The sequence below is a fragment of the Bufo gargarizans genome, chromosome 1, assembly GCF_014858855.1.
Source record: "Bufo gargarizans isolate SCDJY-AF-19 chromosome 1, ASM1485885v1, whole genome shotgun sequence".
NCBI classification, from domain to species: domain Eukaryota; kingdom Metazoa; phylum Chordata; class Amphibia; order Anura; family Bufonidae; genus Bufo; species Bufo gargarizans.
Window position 1 is genome coordinate 7,731,715 of NC_058080.1, and position 17,219 is coordinate 7,748,933.

Consider the following 17,219-nt stretch of genomic DNA (forward strand, 5'->3'; position numbering starts at 1 on the left):
AGACCAAGAGTCACCTCTGCTGCGGAGGATAAGTTCATCCGAGTCAGCAGCCTCAGAAATCGCAGGTTAACAGCAGCTCAGATTAGAGACCAGGTCAATGCCACACAGAGTTCTAGCAGCAGACACATCTCTAGAACAACTGTTAAGAGGAGACTGTGTGAATCAGGCCTTCATGGTAGAATATCTGCTAGGAAACCACTGCTAGGGACAGGCAACAAGCAGAAGAGACTTGTTTGGGCTACAGAACACAAGGAATGGACATTAGACCAGTGGAAATCTGTGCTTTGGTCTGATGAGTCCAAATTTGAGATCTTTGGTTCCAACCACCGTGTCTTTGTGCGACGCAGAAAAGGTGAACGGATGGACTCTACATGCCTGGTTCCCACCGTGAAGCATGGAGGAGGAGGTGTCATGGTGTGGGGGTGCTTTGCTGGTGACACTGTTGGGGATTTATTCAAAATTGAAGGCATACTGAACCAGCATGGCTACCACAGCATCTTGCAGCGGCATGCTATTCCATCCGGTTTGCGTTTAGTTGGACCATCATTTATTTTTCAACAGGACAATGACCCCAAACACACCTCCAGGCTGTGTAAGGGCTATTTGACCATGAAGGAGAGTGATGGGGTGCTGCGCCAGATGACCTGGCCGCCACAGTCACCGGACCTGAACCCAATCGAGATGGTTTGGGGTCAGCTGGACCGCAGAGTGAAGGTAAAAGGGCCAACAAGTGCTAAGCATCTCTGGGAACTCCTTCAAGACTGTTGGAAGACCATTTCAGGTGACTACCTCTTGAAGCTCATCAAGAGAATGCCAAGAGTGTGCAAAGCAGTAATCAAAGCAAAAGGTGGATACTTTGAAGAACCTAGAATATGACATATTTTCAGTTGTTTCACACTTTTTTGGTATGTATATAATTCCACATGTGTTAATTCATAGTTTTGATGCCTTCAGTGTGAATCTACAATTTTCATAGTCATGAAAATAAAGAAAACTTTTTGAATGAGAAGGTGTGTCCAAACTTTTGGTCTGTACTGTATATGGGATAGATAGATAGATAGATAGATAGATGATAGGTAGATAGATAGATAGATAGATAGATACCAAAAAAAAGAAAGCAAAGGCAGCACACTGGTATCCATGTCAAGCAGTGGGTAATTTATTAACCCATGTGATAGCAGATAGAAGATAAATAAAGAGATGGATGGATGGATAGATAGCTATAGATAGATATTACAGTAAATAGATAAATAAATACTGTATTTTTTGCCTTATCATACGCAGTCTTCCCCTCAAATTGGGGGATACCGTCACTGCGTCTTATGGGGTAAATATTAATGAATTAATGAATATTAATGGAAGCGCTCATTAGTACGGAGGACCGAGAAACAGTAAATGCAGCGCTCCCTGGGATCTGTACTCAACGCTTCCTGGTCCTCTGCTGTCGGCTGTGACCTCACGAGCACAGTGCGCGGCAGGAAGAAAAAGAGAGCTGGATCCTACGAGCGGTGACATCCAGAGCAGGAGAGGTAAGTTGATTTATTTTATTTTATTTGCTCTGAGGCATGGGGGTCTGAACTGAAGTATGGGGTCTCATCTGAGGTATGAATGGGGGGATCTTATTTATATTGGGGCTTTTATCTGAGATCTGATTCACATTGGGGTCTGATCTGAGGTCTTATTGGGATCTTATTAACTTTGGGGGTCTAATCTGAAGTCTGATTGAGGGGTCTGATAGGGGCTGTGAGCTGATGTCTGATTAATATTGCGGGTCGGATTGGTGGTCTGATCTGAAGTCTAATGAAAAATATTTTTTTCTCTTCTCCTCCTCTAAAAGCTAGGTGCGTCTTATGAGCAACTGCATCTTATAGGGCAAAAAATACAGTAGATAGATAAATAGATATGAATTAGATTGAAAATAAATAAATAGCTAGCTAGATAGTAGATAGAACACAGAAGATAGATAGATAGATAGATAGATAGATAGATAGATAGATATTAATATGGAATTCAATGCTATTACCTAATAAAAGATGAGAAAACTGAAGGTGGTGACTACTTATTCTGGGTGCTGGACATAGATTTGTTTTTCTTGTTCCTTCCCTGACTAGAACCAGAATGTCTGGTTAATTGAGCTTGCTACAATAGCAAACTGTGCTTTTTTTCTTCTTCTGGCAACAATAGGCCGTCCAAGTTCATTACTGACCATAGTTAAGAGATTGAATGAGGAGCCAGCAGTAGTAGCTTATTACACAGAGTAAGTGACAGTGGGGGCTGGACGCTGGCCCAAGTCATTCTTGACCAGTCATGTCCAATTACATGGAGCTTCACATATACATTCCGATTGGAGCCATGTTAATGAATCCATCCTACGACAAACAGGGAGAAGTTCACGGGGGCTTCAAGTCCATAATTTCAGACAGAGACATTGCAAGGTTGGGTATCAGAGAACAATGTTAGGTGCTTAATTGTACAGAAATGTCTCCTCGGTGAGAGGGACATAGAATATTTTTAAGGTTAGGGTTATGTTTGCTCAGTAAATTAAACATGCTGCTAATTCAGGTCAGGTCGGGACCTGTACAACAGCGCATGAGACGAGGCCAAAGCTGGATAAATATGTATCCGGAAAGGTCCGTGTGACAGGAAATGAGTGTGAGATTAATTGGGAACTCTAGTTAAAAGAAAAAATATAACCAAAAAAGAGCACAAAATAAAAAAGTAGCACAGGAAAACTAAAACTACAATAAAGAAGTGCTAAGACTTGTGTAAAAATTGTGACAAGGACATCTGTGAAGTGGTGGGATCTAACAGTCAGTTCTTGAAGTTGATGTGTTGGACGAAGATGGGACCACTGCCATTAGGGAATACAGCACCATGAAGAGGGGCACTTGGTCTGTATACTTTTAGGTAGGTGGTATGTGTCATGTCACATTTACCCTATTGTCAGGACCCAAAGATTCCCAGCAGAACATTGCCTGGAGCATCACACCCCCTCCCTGTCTTTTGACCATAATGCATTAGTGTCACTTTCTTCGGTCATAGCAGACAGGGCCGTCTTTAATATTGATTGGGCCCTGGGCAAAAATTTACTTGGGCCCCCTGGATCCCGCCTTTCCACACCTTAGCAGGCAATCACGCCCTCCACCACAACACACACACAAAAAATCCACACATCTGGTAGAGTACAGTGAATGCCTGTAAATACTTCCAGTTCTGAAGACTCCAGCGGCTCAGGATCAGTGCTCTGGGCAGCTGGGCTCAGGCTGGAAGTGGGCACCGCTCTGCAGGAAGGAGACCGGGGCTCGGCTCACCCTAGTGTTACAGTGCACCCCAGCACCTCACAGTATGCAGTATAGCACTCTATAGTATACAGCAACCCACAGTATGCAGTATAGCACCCCACACTATACAGTACCCCACAGTATATAGTAGAGCAGTATAGCAGCCCACAGTATACAGCACCCCACAGTATGCAACACCCCACAGTATACAACACCTCACAGTATACAGTAGAGCAGTATAGCACCTCATCGTATACAGCACCCCAAACTATACACGATACAGCACCCCACACTATACAGCACCCTACACTATACAGTACAGCAGTATAGCACTCCACACTATACAGCACCCACAGTATACAGTATACAGCCCCCCACAGTATACAGTACAGCAGTATAGCACTCCACAATATACAGCACCCACAGTATACAGTATACAGCCCCTACACTATACAGGCCCCTACACTATACCGGCCCCCACACTATACAGCCCCCCCCCACAGTATACAGGCCCCCCACACTATACTGGCCCCCCACACTATACAGGCCTCCCCCACACTATACAGACCCCCCACACTATACAGGCCCCCCACACAGTATACATCCCCCACACAGTATACAGACTCCCACACAGTATACAGGCCCCCACACAGTATACAGGCCCCCACACAGTATACAGCCCCACACAGTATACAGGCCCCCCACAGTATACAGTCCTACACAGTATACAGGCCCCCCACACAGTATACAGGCCCCCCACAGTATACAGCCCCCCCAGAGTATATAGGCCCCCCACAGTATACAGTCCGACACAGTATACAGTCCCACACAGTATACAGGCCCCCCACAGTATACAGCCCCCCACAGTATACAGGCCCCCACACAGTATACAGCACCCCACTATACAGTAGTTTACAGTATATTAGCATAACAGCCCCTGTCACCTTTTTCTGATGTAATCTTCACAAAAAAGCTCCAAACTTCACCTGCAACACTCCTGTTAGGACCTGTGATGACCTCATAGCCATGTGACCAGTAATATTGCTAGGTTACTGGTCACATGGTGGTGATGTCATCTAAGGTCCTAGATCACATTCACAGCTCTAACAGTACGATGCCTGGACTCAGTGCCGGCAGGCATGGCAGCACCCCCTGTGTAGCTGACAGCCTGACACCCGGGGCAGTGGCTAGCAGGGCTCAAGAGGCAGCTGCCTTGGGCCCCCCAGGAGCAACTGGGCCCGGGGCAGCTGCCCCTTTTGCCCCTTGGTAAAGACGGCCCTGATAGCAGACCAGGCCACCTCCTCCCACTTCTCCATGTCCAGCTTGTCCTGCTTGTGTGTCCATTGTAGGTGCTTTCAGAGGTGGACAGAGAAAGCATGGACTGTGGCTATGCAGATCCATTTGCAGCAAACTGCGATACCCTGGGTTGTGTCTAGTTATGAGCAAATCAAAGTCAAATGAGTTGACTTTGATTCGAATTTCTGGGAAATTTTGATTCGCCACAAAGCCGAATTTCCTTGTGCTTCGTGGTAAGGAATCAATTTTCCCTGTAATGGTGGGGAAAAAAAACATACTCACCTCATCCATTTGTGCACAAAGAGGCCATCTTGATTCAAACCTCTAACGCAGTGACGTATGACATCTGAGGGGTTCAATGAAGGGGGGGGGGGAGCGGTGCGATCGCTGTTCCCTGTCATTGTGCCCGCCACATCCCCAAAAATGTGCTTCGTGATGAAGTAATTCATCACAAAGTGAATTTCTTTGTGAAATTCGGTGATGCAGCCGAATCAAATTTTTCATAACTTCGCTCAACACTAGTTACTTATGACACCTTTCTATTATGTTAGCATTAACTTTTTAAGCAGTTTTTGCTTCAGTAGCTCTTCTGTTGAATCAGACCTGATGGACTAGTCCATGGATGGACTAGTAAAAATTGTTCCTTGTGTTCCTTTGTTTTCCCTGCCCTGGCTCTTTCTAAATTATCCCAAAAAATATATAAAATAAAGCCCCAGCAGGACTTGATAAACGCTGACCAGCGTAACCTATCATTTTAGTAAACAAGCTCTTCTCTAGACCCGTAGGCATATGGTGCCTTCAGACTTCCAAACAAATCTCACACTTATGTGGCATCCACAAAATACATTCATCTTTGTTATGCACCAAACCAAACATATCTCATAAGGTCCTTAACAAATTGTAGGTCATGATTTGGTGAAGCCCTAAAATTGAGACATGGTGCATATGGATGGTGGTTGTCTTCATGGTACCACCCCTTTAAGCGCCATCTTTTCATCAAGCTATTTATCATACTTGGAAACCAGATGACATAGATATCAGCATTGCAATTCATGACAGAGTAAGAATTTTATCCCAAGATGTTTCTCTGCTGGCTGCTCCTCAAGGAGCAGTAGTAAACGCAGGTGTATGATATGCTTTGCTGACCATAATCCCCTCTGTAGAGGAAGCTTTGAATATGTTTGACATAATCAGCTCACAGCCTTTGCCCGCTCCCTTTCATAAACAGGCCGTTTTCACATCCTTTTCATGGGATCCGACAGGCGGAAAAATAATTAATGTTACCTCAGCCTTACGGTGACCCAAGTTTGATTCAAACAGACGTTGTGCTGCAAAAACCTAACCATTTAATGGAGTGATAGAGAAACCAGCCTGCGTTGGTTATGTTCCAGGGTTCCAGATACAGAGGTGGTCACTGGATATTGAATATAAGCAATGTATAAGCTGTACGTATATGAAGACATCCCATAGACCCTTAAGCGCAGTGCTTACTATGAGGCAGCAATCTTGGTATCTTTGGTTTTGATAGGAAGATAAAAAAAATTTAAAAACTATGCACCTTGGTAGAAGAACCCATCAATACAGTGGGGCCTCTCTGGCTTTGGAAGACCTATCATATCAGTGTATTACACTGACTTCAATAGGAGCTTTGTAATGCATTGTAATGTATAATTTGCCATGTGGTGGCGCTGCAGGGGAATGGAGCACTTGCCGTCAGGTACTTCTACAGATCACTAAAGGTCCCAGGATCAGGAACACTCTACAATTATATGATCAAGGAACATTTCTAATAAAAAGACGTTATCCAAAGTGGACATCCCCTTTTGTAACCGAGGAGTAGTGATCTCTATTTTTCTTTAAAGCTAGTACCAACCCAAGAAGAGTGGTATACATAGAAGACAAGGGGCCTCAAAGCTCAACATTTGAATGTACCCATTTGACCTTAGTTGCTCGATGACATTCCTCCCGTTTAACATGACTGAAGTATCTGAGATTTTATAGCCCTACTTCCAATTATTTGTAGTGGTGACCATAACTCATGACCGCTTTAGGGTACTTTCACACTAGCGTTTTTCTTTTCCGGTATTGAGTTCCGTCACAGGGGCTCAATACCGGAAAAAAACTGTTTTATACTAATGCATTCTGAATTGAGAGCAATCCGTTCAGGATGCATCAGTTCAGTCCCTCTTACGTTTTTGGCATGCTGCAGTTTTCTCTCCGGCCAAAAATCCTGAACACTGGCTGGAACACTTTCCATTGAAATGTATTAATGCCGGATCCGGTACTAAGTGTTCTGGAAAACCAGACCTTTAAAAATTAGAAAAAAATAAATACCGGATCAGTTTTTCCAGATGACAATCGGAAAGACGGATCCGGTATTGCAATGCATTTGTCAGACGGATCCGCATCCGGATCCGTCTCACAAATGCATCCGTTTGCATCTGGATTTGCCTGCCGCAAGTGTGAAAGTACCCTTACCCTTGTTTGTTTGATAAGGATGAGGTGCTTATAAAAGGGGTTATCCCGTGTAGTGATGAGCGGCAGGGGCTACGGTATATTCGAATTTGCAATATTTCACGAATATTTTGTAGAATATTCGTCATATATTCGCAAATTCAATAATTCGAGATTATTTTATTGAATGCGAAAAATCGGCAATGTAAAAATCTCGTAATGCGAATTCATAACGCGAAATACAGGCGTGGGTTACTTTGGCTACATTTTTCATGCTGTTATACGTTTCCTGAGACTGGAGAAAATGGTTGGCACGGCAGAACATTAGAATAGCTTTATATGCAGGTAGAATCAAGTGCTCCAATATATTTGCGATTGCGCTAATCGGCAGTGATTAGAATATTTTTTCGCACTACATGCAACTTCACATTTTAGCAGGTCTGACTACAGATTACTGATTGGTGCACTAAGTATTGTTGTGAACTTGACATGGCTTCCTTCTCATTGGCCTACAAGCAAGAGGCAGAGAGGAATCATGTGTTCAGATGGAAAAAAATGCTGAATATTCGATATAACGAATATATAGCACTATATTCTAAATATTCGCAAATTCTCGAAGTGGCGATATTCGCGATAAAAATGTGCTATTCGAATAGTCATGCTCAACACTAATCCCGTGATGTAAAAATGAAAATCAGACATCATACAGTACATGACAATACCTTTCTAACAAAGCTAGAACCAGCCCTGTACCTCACATGGATCCAGAGATCTCCCCATTCACTGCTCCAATTGTTCTGCTAGATTTATTACGACCTGGCAGGTCAGGGGTGTGTGTCCTTTCTCAGGGAGCAGGTCTTTCCCTGTAACTGCCACTGCTTCTAACAGTTGAAGATTTGAACTGACCATGTGCAACCTCCTCAGTGACGTGGACAAGAAATAAGGAAAGGAACAGACAGCAGGTGGCGCTTTACAGATACATTTTATTGAATAACTCACTGGCTATACAATTTTTTTAATGACATGCAATTACAAAAGTATTTAGATCCAGGAGCTGGTTTGAAAAATGTAGAATATTTTTCATGGCACAACCTCTTGAAGACACAGATTTACCAATGTGTGTGTGCCTAGGATCTGTCTAAAAAGTAGCGTATACTAGGGTTTCTACAACTTTCTTTAACTTACTCAAAAGGGAGTAAGACTTAGTGGAAAGGGGGCATGGTTTCATGGGAAAGAAGACATGGCCTAAGGCTACTTTCACATCTGCGTTTTGAATTCCACTATTGAGATCCGTCATAGAATCTCAATAGCGAGAAGAAAACGCTTCAGTTTTTTCCACATTCATTGTGAATGAGGACAAAACTGAACTGAACCAAAATGCATTCCGTTCCATTTGGTTGCGTCCCCATTGCGGACAGAAAAACGCTTCAAGCGAATTCGTCCCCCATTGACTTTCAATGGTGTTCAAGACAGATCCGTCATGGCTATAGAAGACATAATGCAACCAGATCCGTTCATGGCGGATGCATGCGGTTGTATTATTGTAACGGAAGCATTTTTGCAGATCCATGACGCATCCGCAAAAAAAGCTAATGTGAAAGTAGCCTAAGATGTGATGTTTTGTGCCAAATTTGCACCTCAATTCTGGAGTAAAATTTTGTCTCAAACAAAGTCAACCAATAGCTGGTATAGCATCAGAGAAAAGTCTCTGTCCCTGCACCAAATTCATCATCCAGCCTGAGCCCTATGATAAATATGGTGCAGGTCTAGACAGTGGGTCTGAGTTGACACCATCTATAGATTTAGTAAATCTGCCCCAATGTAAGTACAAGGTGTTTTAACAAACCCCATTCACTGATCCAGAGTGGATTGTAGGCTTGCTGAGGAAAAATCACAACACTCCATATATCAGGAAGCTGCTGGTTGTAGGTTCCCAAACCGGCAAAACAATTGACAATTGAAACAGACTTAAGTCTATAGAGAAAGACTGGTGCACTCCTCAGTATTTTGGAGGTGCTGTGGGTAACGGGAATAATAATTCCAAAATAACAAACTTGAAAGGAATCCCTCAAATTCGAAACTGACTGGTGCGCACTCCAAACTCGAGTTTAATAAATTATAGGTTTCCCATGTTTTAGGGGCCAAGTCAGATTATGAGCAGCAAATGTTTTTGGTCAGCAGACCTTCTTCATGTCCTATGATTGCCCAGACAGTGAGATATGAGGAAAGCATTGTTGTGGTCAGGAGCATTGGATTGAAATTCCTTGGACCCACAAGAGGAAATTATTTTGAGGGCCAACTCTCTGTGTATAACCTGATGTAGGCCCAGTTTTAACTAATTCTTGCTGTCATTGCACATGCCGGATATATAGGGTTCTGAGGTCAGCTCCAAATGCAGCTTTTTTTTATTAGGAGTCCATTATTGTGTCAGAGTTTGGGCCCACTGGAGGATCACCTGGTACTGTGGAGGGACAGTCCACACCCTAGTGGTGAGCCTGACTTTGAACAACGCAATCAACGAAATGGGCGACTGCACCAAAATCAACAACAAAATCAGCAGGTAATACATACAAATTTTATAGTAAAATTTGGCACAGAGCTTTGGTGTAATTTTTTTTAAGCAATTTGTGAGCCTAGCCCTTTGATGGTTTGCACCTGATTCCCAACTTCAGCCATTGGATGACCTTGATGATATGTACAATATTACCCACAGAATATCTTCTGCATCTGTTCCACACTAATAACATAAAGATAAGCAAATTTAATGGAAATAATTGGGCAAAATGTAGACAATTAGAATTTATTGGCTTAGCAGAACATACATAGCGTCAGTGCATATACTGTATTTAAGATTTTAGCCTGAGATTTGGTGGTGACACTGCAGATGCCTTACATGATCACCCTGAAGTTTGTTGCATGCCTGGGGCACATTGAAGCTGCTTCTCGTCTCCTTATTAAGATGGTGACGTGACATCCGACTGAAGGGCCTCCACTGACATAATGTGTGAGTGACATATTGACAGTATTCTTAATTATGTGTAAGGGTCATTAATAACGATAAAACTCATCAGGTTTACAGGTTATTAGAGGAGCTGCCCCGACTTGCACTTGTAGAATGCACAGGCAGGTCTATACGCTTCAGACTGTATGCAAAATCAATGTATAGAGATAAGATCCAGAGCGGAATTATATTGATTTGCCCTTTGATCTTCTCTTCAGTCATCTGCAGCAACGATTTCACAGACTTTGATGCTTAAATGGAGAAAAAGTAGTATACACTTTCCTATCTGTCTGTAGATAGGTTTTCACTTGCCATTCAGATGGACCAGAAGATACATTTGGTAGGCATTTTCTAACTGGCAAGGTTTAGGGTATCCCAGGCCCTTATAACCAGAGCAGTAATACAGCAGAACAACAATAAGAATTGCTTCCTGACATCACCACTCCAGAATAGGAGGTCTTAAGTCCTCATCTTATTTTTATGACCCAAGAACACTTTGATCACTTATGGAGGCTAAATATCTCTACAGGCTTTTACAAAGTCCAACCTAGAATGTGCCTTTTTTCTCCTTTTAGCGCCCAGTGGCACAATGCCCTTGAGTAGAGCAACTTTTTTTTCTGAAGAACTGTATACCAAGTATTGCATGGTCATATGTTCCTTTGAGTGGGTGTCATGTTGTGTCAAACATAAATGTCAATGACTTGCTTGTAGTGGCTATTTCTTATATAATAATTCTCAAATAACCTATTAAATCTTATTGATGATATGTCCTGTTAATAATAAAAGCTAAAGCAATGTAAAACTAGATGTACACACTCTATACAGATGGAGGGTGGTCCTCAAAAACGTTTCAGTTAGTGGTCACAACACAAGGAAACTCAGTCCAATACTATTTCTGTTCCTTCACACATCACTTGCATAGGGCAGATTGTCTTTTCTTTTGCTATCATCCATTCTTGTTTTTCTAACTTCCCTGTCTGATTTTTACCTTACCTGTCATTTATCAATCAGCTGTCAGGTGTCTCAGACGACAGAGGTGACAATCCGGCAATCCTAGGGTCACTAGACAAACTTCCTGGTCAACTTACAATGAACTTTTCCTGCAGGGCTAAAATGCTTAATTTTTTAAGAAACTTAAAACAGTTGGATATGATAGACGCTCAAAACACAATTTTTTATTTTCAAAATCCAAATCTTTAATAATGGGAGCAGTTCCATGTTCCATTGCTCCATGTCCCACTCCTGTCACCTCTGGCAAGCAGCTGATTTTGCCAAGGAAAGCCACGTGGAAAACTATGGAAAGCCATATGGTCCTCTGGAGCAGCAGGTGAATAGTAGCATTACATGATGGCCTTTCAGAGGAAAGGATAGGTCGAGTTCACGAGAATGGCAGCTGTTTGTATAGTGTAACTCTCCATTGTGGCTCAATGTTTGAGGTCCTGAGTGGTGGCCCCCTATGATATCCGTAAGCTCCAAAGATTTCAACTTTCTTATAAATAATAGTTATAACATCTCAATCAGAAATGTCCATGTTGAGAAGTAGGGCTCATGGTTTAAGGTTGGTGGGGGCCCCTAAGTCTCCTCTGGGACTTGGATCTCAGTTGTTCCTCTATTGCCGCCACACATAGAAAATGTTGTCTTGCATGGATGTATCTTTACTGATCCTATGGCCTATGATGCAATGTATGGGGGTAACTGGGTCTTACAAACTTGTTCTCAATTCTGGCTCACTCAAGGAAGTCTCAGGGTTTACCACGGGCCACCATCAGTGAGAAATGCAATGATCTTAGGAGATCTAGTATGATATGGAAAGAAGTAGCTTTGCAGATTCTGTAGGTTCAATTGGTTGGAGACTACTTTGCTATCATGCAGTCACTATAAATTATAACAGGGCACTGAATACATCTTGAAACATGGAGGACAACTGGTACTTCTCCAACCAAAGTTGTCATAGCAGAAGACTTTGTCAGTACCTTGTCCTGACAATGCCCTCTGCCCTCTTCCTTTGGCCCTTAGGGTATTAAACCAGGATACTGGAGCACTAGATTGCAAAGATCTGCTGCTGACAGAGCAATGATCTTCCACCATCTCCACATTCTCTACTCAAGTAGAGAAGTTCCATCCACTCACATTTCAGATCTCATTCTTGCCATCAATCAGGGGCATGTGATTGCAGAAGACGAAACATTTCAATTTTTCATCACCTCACCTATGCTGTTCCTGCTGAGTAAGATTGATGCTGGGACTTTACCTGTACTCTCAGGCTGCTGATAATAGATCACCTCTCGCATCCTCTGGGTGACAGAGCTTCTCAACTCAGTTCACGGTCCACTCAACCTTAAGAATGTGTGAATGTGTGTTTTATTCTAGAAGAGGTCAGGTCTCTCAGCTTTGACTTGCAAAACCAGTTTAGATTGTTAAGTGTATTACATTTTGACAACCTTTTTCCTAGGCTTTTTTTTAATGTCATCTGTTATATAACATTTTTTGGCAGAAATTTTGGCAAACCCAACATGAATGTTCATGGAGAAAGTTGGTGAATTAGTAGCTAGATTTTGGCCACAGAACTGAATATGGCCTTGAACTGGACATGCTATTTTTTGTTAGAGACAAATTGGATAACATTGATTCATTAAATATAATTTCTATTTCAGCTAATGACCTGATGTTCATAGTACCTATGGCCTGCATCAACTGCTATAAAGTAAATGCCTGGCTGTCCACAGCTTCCCTCGGCAAAATCAGCTGTTTGCTGTGGTGCTGGGCATTGGATCCACGTCACAAGGACTGTATTTTGAAAGGGGTTGTCTTTGTTGAAAAAACTGGTCTAAAACAGTGTTCCTCATCTCCGGTCCTCAGGGCCCACCTGCCGGTCCGGATTTGAGAATATCCCACAGAATGAACACCTGTGGTAAGTCCTGATGCATTATCACTAATTATATCACCTGCTCAATACTAAGAAAATTCTTAAAACATGACCGGTAGGTGGGCCCTGAGGATTGGTGTTGAGGAACACTGGTCTAACATGAATAAGGGTATTCCAACTATAATATGATAGAAGTGCAACCACTGCTATCCCCACCAATGAAATGATTCTAGTACTAGGTTTTAGCAATAATGGCGGTCCCACCTATCAGATCCTAGTAGATCACATATTGATGATGTTTTTCAACAGATTACTTGAAGAAGAATAGAGTCCCAGTAAAGCTAGATAGTACTGTCAATCTACAACCAAGAATGTGCCATGTGAAGTAGTCACCAGTGATTGTCCTTTCATGAAATAAAATCACATCTCTGCAGGTTCTAAAAAACAGTTTTGGCTCTAGAGCACATCACCAGTTCTAGGCAACTATCCATACTTGACCTTCCTGGACTTTTGTGCTAGTTTGGGGGGGATGATACCTGGGAAGTCCATTAACATTTACACAATTCAACAACTAGAATCCAGACACTATGAGTTTGAATCCAGGCCAACAGCTTAAACTGGTTTAACAACCTGGTCTTCTGAACTGTAAAAGTCAGTCTTAAATGGTATTAATCATATATACCGCAATGCATCCCTTAAAAAAATTCAGATATTGATATCACCTAAAAGCCAAATGACAACCTGGAGAGACTAGAAACTGTAGTGCACAGCATGCAAAAAAAAGTATTTTATTATCTATTGAAAAATCCGAATACCGTTTTAACTACATGCAACCTATTTGCCCTAATTTTGTGTACAAATACCTATTTATTAGGTTTCTATCCTGTTCAAAGCCCCCAGTAAACACTCTTAATGGTAAAACTCTCCTATACTGATGGTTCAGTGGTAACCTCTTTGGTCTCTCATTGCTTGTCATTGCTGAGTACGGCCTAGTGGACAAAGACCAATCGGCGGACTTAAAAAGAGAGCAGAGCTGGAGTAACCCACCAAAGTAAGGAGTATCATCTGGTGGATCTAGGCTCCAACACAATAATGGACCCCAACTGTTCCATTAACAAAAGGATGGGAATGGCATAAAAAAATAATAGACGTGATAGTTACCTTACCGTTCATCCACCATTCCTGTTCCAATGCTTCACAGGTCATCTCTGCTTTCAATTTCCTAGTCGTTCTTGAGACACAGAAAATGATCAAACAGTCAATAATTGGCTACAGTGGTGTCCCTTCTTAACCATTGATTGTCCGATTGGCCATTTCCTGTGTATCAAGAAGGACCTGAAAGTATAGACCAACAGGAACACCCAGGGAACATTGAAACGGGAGCAACAGGGTATTGGTTAGGTGCTTATTTATGCCAATTTGACCATTTAAAAAAATAAAAATACAATATAAACATCAGAAGAGTATATCTAATACATACATCACCATGAGCTTGCTACCAAGTATCTACAGCTAGTACAACTACATCAAGAGAGACAGGTGCTATCTCCAGCTAAGACAAATGTTATTACAATCATCCGCCTGCTACTCAATGTTTTTTAACTTCATAGGAAAGTGTAGATTTACACAACTAATTGTACAACTACATCCCAAGTGTAAAGATAACCAATGGTCACCTCCCTCCCGTTGTAGTTTAGGACATTAGAACTGATAACAGGAGGATTTATTATGGCCAGAAGCAGAAGTTCATTGAACATTTTTTCCCTGGCGTCATCTATTTAACCCCCATTAATTTGTTTAGCAGGAGATTAATCATTCCTGTGACTCAACAAGGACATTCGTCTTCTTGACAGAGGTTTGAAGCCATTTAAAGCAAGATCTAGGATGGGGCAGAAAGAAGAATAGGAATGCGTTCCTGCTGAAGACCGAGAGTATTGCCCCAGGCCCTTGTCAACACTCTGACCTCTGTGAATCCCTCTATGTATCGTGAAACCAAGTTCATTTTCAGACTAGTCGTGGACCTGTATACTTTTTGTCGTATTGGTTTAAGTTGTCATGTTTTATGGATATGGCTTAAGACCGTCAACAATAATATGAGCCTGGCTTCAAGAATCCTAATGAGAAGTCGGCAACACAAACCTTTCCGACCCTTGTGTTTGATCTCGACTCACCCACATTATGTCGCTGTTTGAAGAGCACTAAGTGTTGAGTTATGGGCAGATGTAAGTTATCTAAACTCACATCACCTGGACATATAATCTGCAGGTAAGTATGTGGTTGGGACATATTCCAGGATCGGGGGGAAGTGATCATTAAAATATTTTCTGATGCGCTGTCAATAAAAAGTAACCGAATGCTTGATCCTAAACCTAATGTATAACAGAAAAATCAAAACTGTGCTGTTCAGTGAACCCATCTTGTTCCACCAGTCTATTTATGTAGGGCATGATCTATTCTTCCTCTGGTGACTGGGTCCAGCTAAGTTACAGCAGCCACTGTTCACTACTATCATTTAGTCCCCCAGGCTCCTTAGATGTGTACAGGCATTGCTGACTCCATTATCTGTGGTAACTTTTGTTAAAGAGGAAGATTTCACTATTGATGGCCTCTTGTCAAGATAGGCCAATCATATCTGATCAGTGGGTATCTGACACCTCACCGATCCGGTGTTCTACAGTAATTCCAGTGTTGAAAGTTTGTGTCAGAATTGCACAGCTCTGTCCATTGCATAGTGGATGGAACTGGGTACTGCAGTGTTGCTCCCATTAAAGTGAATGGGTGTAGCTGATCAGTGTGGGTATGTGGTGTCAGGCCCCTGCAGATCAGATATTTATGGCCTATACTGAGGAAAGGCCGCCAAAAGTAAAAACCTGGAATACCCTTTAAGTGTTACAAAAATTTTTAGTGAAACACAAAAAAAAGGAGACTATAGTTTTAAAAGCGATGTAAATATTGATCACCTTTCCTCACAATAGGTAATTAATATTACATTGGTGGGGTCAAGCTTCCAACCCCCTCTCCAATCAGTGGTTTTAAAGTGCCACAGTGCTCAAACAGACTCTTTCTTGGCGTGGGATGTCATGTCTGTTGGTAACATGGCGTTTTTGCAGCTCACCATTCAAGTCAAAAGGCTACGGTACTAACCATATCTGATATACACAATGTGAAGCACCTTCAAAAGGCTGTTCGTGATGTTGGGAGAAAGACCCCCGCCGATCTGATATCGGGTACTTATCCTGATATTCTGGTTTGTAGTGGAAAGTGTAAAAAAAAAATTGGGTGGAGATTTATCAAAGCTGACGTAAAGGATTATGCTCTGCTCAACATGTGTTTTCAATGAGGAGAGGACAAGAAGACACCATCAGACACCTCTGACAATGGATCATCTCCAGCAGAAACAAAAGACGGGCATGTTGAAATGCAATATGCCCAATCCTTGTTTTCCCCTCCTCCTGGGATAAACTTTCCCTGACATCTGGGGAGAGAGGACACAATCAATGAATGTCAATGGTCCCCTAGTAGTGGAGCAACATTAGCTACAGTAAGCGATGCATGGAGGTGGAGGAAATTTTGGTTCCATCTTTACTTAACCTCATGTAACACTAACGTGTTTGACATCATATGGCCACTTAAACATGCACATACATAGTAGAGGCTTTTCCTAATGACACAGTATCTCAAAGATGATGGGTCCTTTTGCCCCTGGGCTCTTGTGAAACTTAAAGGGGTTTTCCGAGACTTTGATATTGATGACTCCCAGGACCCCTGTCGATCAGCAGCCAAAAACAGGGTACTTGCAAAATTGTTTCTTGTTCTGTAAATGTTATGATGTTGTATTATACACGTATAGTTTTGTAATGATAACTCAGGGTTATCAATCCTGACTGTGCCCTTGTAGGAGGCTGGGCGATGGACTTAGGCCGACCCCTAATTCAGTCTAGTGTTAACTGAAGAAGAGAGAGAAGCTTCATGTACTCACTCCTCAGAAGACTATATCTGAGTCCCAGAGAATCACTATCTCTGAGATGTTTGTATCACAAAAGCCATCTCTACTTGACTTGTATCGAAAACATCTGCATGGCCAAGCATTGGAGTCAGTCAGTAAGTGTTTGCTGCTTAAGACTGATGAAGACTTTACTGTAGTGAGAGGGACATTGCTGAGACACTTTTCACACTTGGACATGGCCCTGGACAGCCATATCTTAATCCGGTACCCCTCAGCCTGGGCATTACAGTCGCTTTTGCAAGAGCCTTATTGTCACCTTATATTCTGCAGAGATGGACATTGGAAAGATAGAGAGGAGGAATACTACAAACCCCA